At 38.2% G+C, this 9,988-nt stretch overlaps 1 non-coding gene across 1 annotated transcript; it reads left to right on the top strand.

Moving 5' to 3' along the window:
- Positions 1-1,681: 1,681 nt before the first annotated feature.
- Positions 1,682-1,788, top strand: LOC113713118 (small nucleolar RNA R71). Its single transcript, XR_003453448.1, has one exon. It is a non-coding gene; the product is annotated as a small nucleolar RNA R71 (small nucleolar RNA).
- Positions 1,789-9,988: the final 8,200 nt, after the last annotated feature.

Here is a 9,988-nt window from a genome sequence, read left to right as displayed (position 1 = left end):
GGGCATAAATCCTATATCCTACTCTAAGATATATTTTTCACTATACAAATTGTTAGTCGCAGTAATATAGGAACAAGATTCCTCATACGAAGGGTACTTTAAGGTTCAAAGACATTAAATTCTTCTTTTTCTTTACCAACCATTAAAGTTAATTTTTTTTCAAGTAAATCTATGTTAGCTCCCCTCGTACCTAAAAACTCTATATCAAGGATAATAGGCATAGAAATATCGTTTTTCATATCAAGAATAATAAAATAAACAAGAAAAGAAAATTTACCAACTTTTACTAGCATATCTTCTACAATTCCCATTAGATAACGCACTAATTGGTTAATCAGTTGTAAAACCACTTGAGTAGGCACCAAATTGGCAAACTTTAATATTCTAAAAAATGATAGAGGCATTAAATTAATACTAGATCCAAGGTCAAATAGGCATTTATCAATAAAAGATTTTCAAATTGACAAGGTACAGTAAAACTCTCTAGATCTTTCATCTTGACAGGAAGACGATTTTGAACCACCACACTACACTCTTTGGTAAGTGACACCATTGCAAAGTCCTCCAACATCTTCTTACTAGACACTATGCACTTCAAAAACTTTGCATGCATAGGTATATTAGCAAGAACTTCAGAAAAAGGCATGTTCATTTGAAGTTTCTTGAGTATCTCCACAAACTTTTGATATTGCTCGTCAGTTACCCTCTTCTTTTGAGGAAAAAGGATGGGCAGCACATAAACTTTCACTTTAGACGCTTTTATATGTTGATTATCTTCACATTGAGTCTTTTCACCTAAACTATTCTCCATATCTACAGTTCCTTCACTTTCATTAACAATTCTGCTCCTAGCTTGCTTTTCACTTGGTTTAGTTTTGGATTTAATAACAGGATCATCCAATACTTTGCCCGAACAAAGGGTCATAGCCTTAGTAGTTTTCTTAGGATTCACTTCAATATTGCTGGGCAATTTTCCTGGGCCTCTCTTAGCTACTGCCTTTGCCAGCTGATCAACTTGCCTCTCAAGATTTTGGATGGATACTTGTTGAGATTGGGCAAGGCTGTCGAATTGGTTCATCATTTTGTCCACCTTTTGCATGTATTGCAACATCAACTCTTCAAGGTTAGGCTTTTTATCTTGAGCAGGTTGGGGAGGAAATTGAGAAGTTGGCTGTTAATGTTGGAACCCAGGTGGTCCCATAAGGCTGATCCCTTGATTCTTTCAAGAAAGATTGGGATGGTTTCTCCATCATTCATTAAATGTATTGGAAGAAGAATCATTCCATGGTTGAAATTTTTGTCCACTGTATGCTCCAATGAATTGATGTATTCTAGCATGGTGGTAAGTTCTCTATTGTAACAATCAATAGCCAAATGCCCATATATATGACAATAAGCACACAGTTCCTTAGATTGACTTACCCGATTTAAAAGCAGTTGCATCTAATGATTCAATTCAGCAACCTGTGAACTCAAATTCTGTGGCACATTCACTTCATGCACTCCTACTCTCTTACCCCAAATTGCCTTTTGTTGAGAATTACTAGCCAGCAATTCATACAGAGCAATTAAATCCTTTGAAGTTGTATCACGAATATATCCTCCTGTAGCTATATCCACCATATTCTAGATTGTTAAGGTCAACCCATCATAGAAAAGTTGAACTTGCAATGCTAATGAATATTGGTGGTGAGAGCATTGATAGAGTAGCAACTTGAATCACTCCCATGCTTCATGTATTAGCTCTCCGTTCATATGTGAAAATGTGTAAATCTTATTCCTTAAATCGGTGGTCTTTTGAGATAAGTAGTACTTGGTCATAAAGATGTTATATATATCTTCCTATGTTCTCAAAGATCCTTCAAGTAGATGAAATAACCAAGACTTTGCACGATCATTGACACAATAAGGGAAGCACCTTATTCATAAGTCATCCTCTAAGACTCCACTCAAAGGGAAGGTTTGCACCACTAAATAAAATTTCCTTATGAAAGAAAGCGGGTCTTCATTGGCCAAACCATGAAAAGCGAGCAACATGCTAAAGTGTACCATTTTAAACTCATAATTTCTCACCCCTTTACTCAGGTGAATGCAATAGGGAGAAGCCATAGTTATAAGACATTGGATGTCCTGAAAACGAAGTCTGATAGGTGGTTGAACTACCTGTTGTTAATTATTAGCATTATTTCTATTCTCCTTAGCCATCTCTTCTTCGTCAAAACTACTCGGCTCAGTTATCTCTAAGGTACTATGAAATCCTAGTGAAGATGGTTACTAAGCCTGTTCCTATAGACGTTTTTGCTTCCTTAAGTACTTTGCTATTTTCTCGACTTCAAGTCAAATTCCAAGTCACCTTTTTGAGATCGGGGTCATACACCAAGTACCTAAGTAAGAAAAATTAAAACTAAGAATGAAGAACTAGAAGTAAAATAAGATAAAAATAAAATAAAAAATAACTAAAGTAGAAAAATTAAGCATTGTCCCCAACAATGGCATTAAGCTATGAATGCCTTGCTAGTTCAACTTAACCTCTAAGAGCGCGGAATTGTGCGGAACCTAAAACTAGTGAGCAAAGAAGAGAAACGTTAGAGGTTAAGGAAAGCTTGTATTGCTCTTGAAAACACTTGTACAAGATAATCTACAAATGCGGGGTTTTGGCCTATTTATAGCCAAACTAAGAAAACTTTACATGTTTCTAGAGAATTCTACACTAAGTCTTAGTCTCTAGATAATCGACTTGTTGCGGAACGCCAATGCATGGAGTTGGATGACCGAGTGCCAAGTAACACTCGAGGCTTTGAAGGATGCAATAATGAAGGAATCGGTGTTGGCACTTTCTAACTTTGGTAAACAGTTCAAGGTGCATACTGACACATCTGACTTGGCCATTGGAGGGGTTCTAATGCAAGAGGCCCATCCTATTACTTATGAGAGCCACAAGTTTAGCGACGTTGAGAAGCAGTGGTTGACTCATGAGAAGGAGATGCTAGCGGTCTTGCATTGTTAAAGGGTTTGGGAGTAGTACTACCTCAAGGCCGCCATGCCGTTCAAGATCAAAATGAACAATAGAACAGTGAGTTATCATCAGTCGCAAAAGAAACTCTTTAGCAAGTAAGCATAATGGCTAGACTACTTAGCTGAGTTCAAGTACGAGCTCGAGTATAATCAGGGTAAATTGAATATTGTGGCCGACGCCCTTAGCCGCAAGAACGTTGTCACACCCAGGTATATGACTGAGGGGCTACTCATGGAATGCACTAAGGAGGGTCTTCAACAAGATGAACGGGCACAAACGCTTATGGAGCTAGCCAAGAAAGGCAAGACAAATATGATCTGGCTTGAGGACGGGATCTTTTACATCAAGGGCCAGTGCATCTATGTGCCGGACTGGGGCACTTGAGGAGATACATCCTTAAAGAATGCTATGACAGCCAATACATTAGTCATCCAGCCACACATTGTACGTTGTTCCTCATGTGCAAATGGTATTAGTAGCCAAATTTAAGGGATGACGTAGATGAGTATGTGCGAACTTGTTTTGTGTGCCAACAAGACAAGGTGGAGAACAAGCCGTCCGTTGGACTCTTACAACCATTGCAAATCCCGGGACGCATATAGGAAAGCGTCTCTATGGACTTCATAGTAGGGTTGTCGAGATCAAAGGGATGCACAAACATGCTCATGATTATGGACTGACCATCCAAATATGCTACATTCATCTCGATCCCAAAGGAATGCACGACAAAGGTGATAGCTAAACTCTTCATGGGCTATGTCATCAAGTATTAGGACTTGTCAGCAATAATAGTGGCTGATCCCTCACGGTTCACGGGCAGGTTCTAAACAGAGTTGTTTCGTTTGTTTGGTTCAGGTTTCAAAATGCCTACGACAATGCACCCGCAAATGAATAGATAGACGAAATGAGTGAATAACGTGCTAGAGGTCTACCTCCAACACAATGTGGCGGTGAATCAAGTGAATTGGACAAAGTTTATTGATATTGCTCAATTTTGTTTCAACTTGCAAAAGAATGAGAGTATCGACAAGAGTCTGCTCGAGATCATGCTTGAGTACCAGCTCAACCCTCAAAGGACATTGTTGGTGGCTATAAGGGCAGTAGCCCTTTCACATATCGGTTCACCAAGGATTGGTAAGATAGAGCAAAAATGGCTAAGCTATACTTGGAGAAGGCCCATCAGTTGATGAAGAAGTAGACCGATCACAAATGCACGTTCCGTGAATTCAAGGAGGGGAACCAAGTATTGGTGAAACTCTACCAACACAGACCCATTCATGGGGTACACAAGGATCGCATGAGACAATATGAGAGACTATTCATAGTGCTAAAGAAAGTGGAAAATGTAACTTATGAGGTGGAATAGCCCGAAACACTATCCTGACTCTACTCGGTCTTTCAAGTTTTACCAAGAACCACACGATCCGTTAAGGAATGTGTCAACGAGGGCACCCACGGGTATGAGAGACGAGTACGATAATGTTGCTAAAGAGATTGTGGATGATCGTATTGTCCGACATAAGAATCACGTACCATCAAAAAAGTACTTAGTGCGATGGTGTGGGCTACCGGAGTCCAAAATACGTTGGGAATCATTCTGGAAGTTGTGGTAATTTGAGGAGCTCATGCAGGTGCATAAAGCTAGTTAAGGCATCAAGGATGATGCCTTGTTTGAATGGGGGAGGATGACATGGTTTGCTTATGTTTGTCCGTGGCTAACCAGACATGCACTACTAACTATAGAGATACTAGCAAAAAATCAGGACCATTAATAGAGGCACACCCTATTGTAACAATTAAATAGGAAGCCATGGTGGTTTGGCGATGCATGGAGGCTCTTCCAAATATTATTAGAAGTATGTAGAAATCCTTACGGCTTTTCGAATCAGTTTAAGTTGTTCAAGAGCCATGTGGAATAGTTTAAAACTTTGTATATAAGAGTTAACCTTCAATAGAAGAATCTAAAGATTAAGTGTAGGAAGAGTTAGGGAAGCTGTAAGGATCGAATACAATCAATCGAAAAGCCAATCGATAAGCAATTAAAAGATCGCAATATAACAATAAGTAAATAAAAGGGAAAGAATTGCAAACCAATTAACTACACAGCTCCTCTTGAGCTTGTAGATTAATTCAAATAAGCTTCTTCAAATTGATGAATTACAATCACTCTTGCGTACAAAGGAAGGTTCACCTCCTCCTTGCCCCGAACACCACTCGGTCTAGCTAGGACGTTTTACTATCCCTCAGGACAACCCTCACAGAGCTACACTCATGAAAGATTCACTCACAAATGAAAAGCTTACAATGAACCTCACACCACTAAGACTACAAATCTTCTTTGATGAGTATTTTCTCACTAAAATCACTCTAGATCTTTTGTATCTTCAGTGTGCAAAAGTTGTTTGAAGTATCTGACCAACCACTATTTATATAAGATCAAGAAAGTGCCTCATTAGTGCTTCAAACGGATAGAAAGTAGCTGAAGAGTCAACTAGCAGTTGGAGTGTCGGACGTCCGATAGCCCTGTATTATGCGTCCGACAGCAGACAAAGAGATTTGAGAAATTATATTGTTTCTATCGGACGTCCGGTAGAGACATATTCAGCGTCCGATAGATTCGTCGACTTCGAAGGATCCTATTGGACGTCCGAAGCATTCGTCCGAAGTTGTGCAATGATTATTGGACGTCCGGTACTGTTTTCTTGAGCGTCCGACAGGTTCAGCATACTCTGTCTTTTTCAAATGTGCTTAATCTTTGAATCTGATTTGTTTCATTTCTGAAAAAGCCTTTGAGGAGATGTTAGCAACATCCATTTGTTTTGTAATCATCAAAAGTTAGGAATCAAGGTCAACAGAAGCAACTTGGGGAGCTTTAGGAGTCCCAATCCATAACTCCCTCCAAGAGCCCCTTTGGTGCACCCATTCTCTTTTAATGCAAGAAGGATGGGATATTGAGTATATGTAATGACTATAGGGCACTCAACAAGATGACGGTAAAGCATAAGTATACTGTGCTCCTTATCGGGGACTTGTTCGACCATCTTCAACTAGCGAAAATCATGTCCAAACTTGACTTACATAAGGGGTATTGCCAAGTGAGAATCAAGGCGTTCATAGCTCAAGTGTTGAATAACTGCTAGTGCCACATGATGTGAGTGCTTATAGAAAATTAAGCAACCCGTGACAAGTGGGACATCGAAGTCCATTTCTCATGTTTTCATAGTCAAAAAATCCAAAATACTGAAGCATAGTTTGGCTTCTATGTTCTTCTAATTTGTTCTTAGTATTTTGGGCATATCTCAGTGTTCAAACCACCAAATGACATGATTCATATGATATTGAAAATCTAATTCAAAAAGGCTACAGTTTTTAAGTTTTGAGCAAGAGTGTGCAAGAGCAGATTTGGCTTCATTGATAGAGTTTTTTTGTTTCCAAGAGGATTTTGTGTATGGATTCAAGCAATCCATTTGTGGATCAGTTATAATCAGTGCTGACTATCAGTTTGGTCATCACACTGGAGTTTCTCCAATTCCAACTTGGGCGCTAGAGTTTAGGCCAGAGTTTATGCTAGAGTTCATTGGAAAAATGCCTGAAAACGTTATTTTTTAACTCCAATAAGCTCAATTCTCCTCCATTTTACTTTAAGAAACTATAATTAGGGTCTATCTAGGACATTTTTAGGGTGAGAAAACATTAGGCTAATATTAGTTTATCCTTTTTACAACTTATTTTCTTGAGAGATGAAGAAGGAAGCATGGAAAAATCAAAGAGGAAGATCAAAACAGAGATTAAAGTAAGGGAAATTGAGAAATTTTCTTTACTTGTATCTTCTTAATTGTATCTTTTCTTTGAATTATTGATTTTTAATTATGAATGTGTTGAACTAAATTATTCATGGGGTTAGGATTTTGTGAAGGAGATTTGATTATTTATCTTAGTTAAATTCTTAACTTTTGTCTTGATTTATTTATCTTGATTTAATTACATGTTTGTGATTGGCCACTATATAAATGCTCTTAAAATTTGTATTGAATTGTGAAGGGATATACAATCGTGTACTAGATAGAAAAATATACTTAATCTAATCATGATAGTATATTAAGATATGTATGATATAATTACGTCATCTAAGATCTTATAGGTTTTAATTAAATATTTATGACCTTGAGAGAGACGTGAGATGTAATTAGACACAACTTAAATGTATCAGGAGATAATCTAAGATAATTGCATGTGATACGTTCTTAGTTTGTTAAGAAAATAACTAGATAATTAATTCAAATTTTGGATCAAGATCTAATACCCTAGTCCCTTGCCAATTATTTTCTCACCTTTATTTTATTTGATTTAATTATTTATTCTATTTCTTGACTAGTGAGTAAAAATCCTTTAACTTAGGTAGGAGTAGCGGTCTCTCTCCTCTTGTGAGAGCTTATCTTTCTCCTTTTAAGAGCCTATCTCCTGTTCATAGGAGTTCCCCCACAAATTTACTCAAATTAAAAAACCCAGGGATCTTGCTCACAAATCCCGCCAAGCTTATTTAATTCAACTATATCTTTGTCTGTTTTAGATCATCTCAATGTAGTATGACTTAGGGATCGCGCTTTTTAATTTTGGTTTGAAGGATTTATGGTTTTACTTTAGCTTGGATCTTGGCCTTGGGTCTTTACTTTTTTTCAACTTTCTAACTATCTGCTCTTTGTTTGCTTAATTTCTGTTCTGCAGGTTTATCAATCTCATGTATATCATTGGTTATTATAAAGGGTCACCATTAGCATCACAGCCATGACAAAGGGGTTTAAAGTAGCTTTTCAAAAATTTGATCTCTCCTCCACTGAGACGAAAGGAGTAGATCTGAACGAGGAAGATATAGAAAGGAGTATTGAAGAATGTAGACTAAGTCTTATAGGAAAATACAATGGAAAGAAGACAGAAAACTTCAGTGGGATTAAAAACTTCACAAATCATGTATGGGGTTACCCTAGGAACTTAAGGGTGATAGAGTTCAAGGCAAACACTTTCCAGTTCCACTTTGATAATGAAAAAGCTCTTCATAGGCGACCGTGGGTTATGGACAATCAACTCCTGGTAGTGAAACATTGGGGAAAAGGGATGGAACATGATCCCTCAGCTTTTACATCAGCCTATCTATGGATGCACGTATGGAACTTACTAGTTCTTTGGTTGAGCAGATTTGTAAGGTTCAAGTTAGGAGAGGTGTTCAACTCGATAAAAGAAGTGATTATTCCACTGGGGGGAGGGGGAAAAGTTGGAAGACACGTGAAGCTCTTAGTTGACATAAATGTGACCAAACAACTTGTGAGAGGGACCATAGTCAAAATGGGGGAAAAGGCGTACTAGGCAAAATTTTCGGTATGAGAAATGTCCTGACTTTTGCTACAAATGTGGGATTATAGGGTATGGTGACAAGAACTGCCAGGAAAGTATCTTTAGCAACAAGAACTAGAGAGAGGAACAATACGGTGCATTGATAAAGACAGGAAATATTATGACTTTACCCCTGAGAAAAGGTCCAGAAGTGAACCTATCAATGGTAGCCTTAAAGCCATTCAAAGAGAGTGCAATGGAGTATGGGATGAAGGAGGGCAAATCTAGAGGAAGTGTGGGAAAAGCCACAGCCTTGGGGGTCTTAGACCAAAAATTAAAGAGTAGTAATAAAGAGGGAAGGGAAAGATTCAGGGGACTCAATAGGTAGGACAAGAAAGGGTCAAGTAAAGACAAAACTAGGGAGAGAGAAGTCAACAGTTGACAAATAGGATGAAAAAAGAGCTCTAGGTACAAACCCAGGGAAAGATTCTGATGACCAGTCATTGGTGGGAGACATTACCAATAATCGGCAAATGGAATCACAGCCAGAAGAGACTCAACAGAAGATAAACACGAACAGCATGTGGAAGGAACAGAATTAGGAGTATGAAACTGATATGGAAATGGAGTTTCAAGTAAAAGTTAACAAGGAAAATGAACCTCCAATAACCTAGGGACATAGTTTATCTCAAGGGAAAAGGAAGCAGTGCACAAGAAGCAGAAAAACCCCCCTGAAAGAAGTACACAATGAAATAGGCAATAGCAAAATTACTGGAAAAAAGAAAGCTAGAACAGGAGATGAAGATGAAATCATGACAGAAGGGGATGTTTTAATGATGCAAGAGGCAAAACTGGCAAAGGTTAGTGGAATGTTCTTTAAAACTAGATGGGAGTTGGAGGCTAACCCCCTTAAGGCCTTTACTTGATAAATGAAGGTTGCAGTGTGGAATTGCCGAGGTATTGACAGCATTTTGGCAATTCCCCAGCTAAATGAGGTCTTAAACCTCCACTCCTCACATATTGTTTTCCTCTGTGAAACAAAAAACCAGAAAGACTTTATGAAAAAAGTAAAAACAAAATAAAATATGACAGTGCATATGTAGTGAATTCTAACAGGCAAGCAGGTGATTTAACCTTATTTTTGAACAACAACATTAAGATCACACATATAAAAGCCTTTGACTTTATGTTAGAGGCTTGTTTTGAGGAACAGGATAGCAGGGAACTGTGGTGGTTCATTGGGGTATATGCAAGCACAGATGAAAAGATCAGGAAAGAACAATGGATCCAGATTGGGGAAAAGAGTAGGAAATAGGATAGATAGGTCATAGTAGGGGATTTTAATGATATAGTATCAAATGAGGAGAAGTGGGGGGAAAGATGGAGATCTAACAGTAGCTTTGTTGACTTTAGACATTTTATATAGAGAGCAATGAACTGCCTGATCTGGGGTATGAAGGAATCCTGTAGACCTAGAGCAACCAATGGGAGAAGGAAGGAGAAGTGCAAGAGAGATTAGATAGGTGTCTAGGATCCCCAGAATGGTGCTCAACTTTCCCATGAGCCAAATGCACACATATTCATAAAGAGGCCTCTGATCATTGTGTGCTGCTTTTGGATATTGAGCCAAATCACTAAAAATGG

This window comes from Coffea arabica, chromosome 10e (assembly GCF_036785885.1).
Source record: "Coffea arabica cultivar ET-39 chromosome 10e, Coffea Arabica ET-39 HiFi, whole genome shotgun sequence".
Lineage (NCBI taxonomy): Eukaryota > Viridiplantae > Streptophyta > Magnoliopsida > Gentianales > Rubiaceae > Coffea > Coffea arabica.
This window is presented reverse-complemented; position numbering and strand designations above follow the sequence as displayed.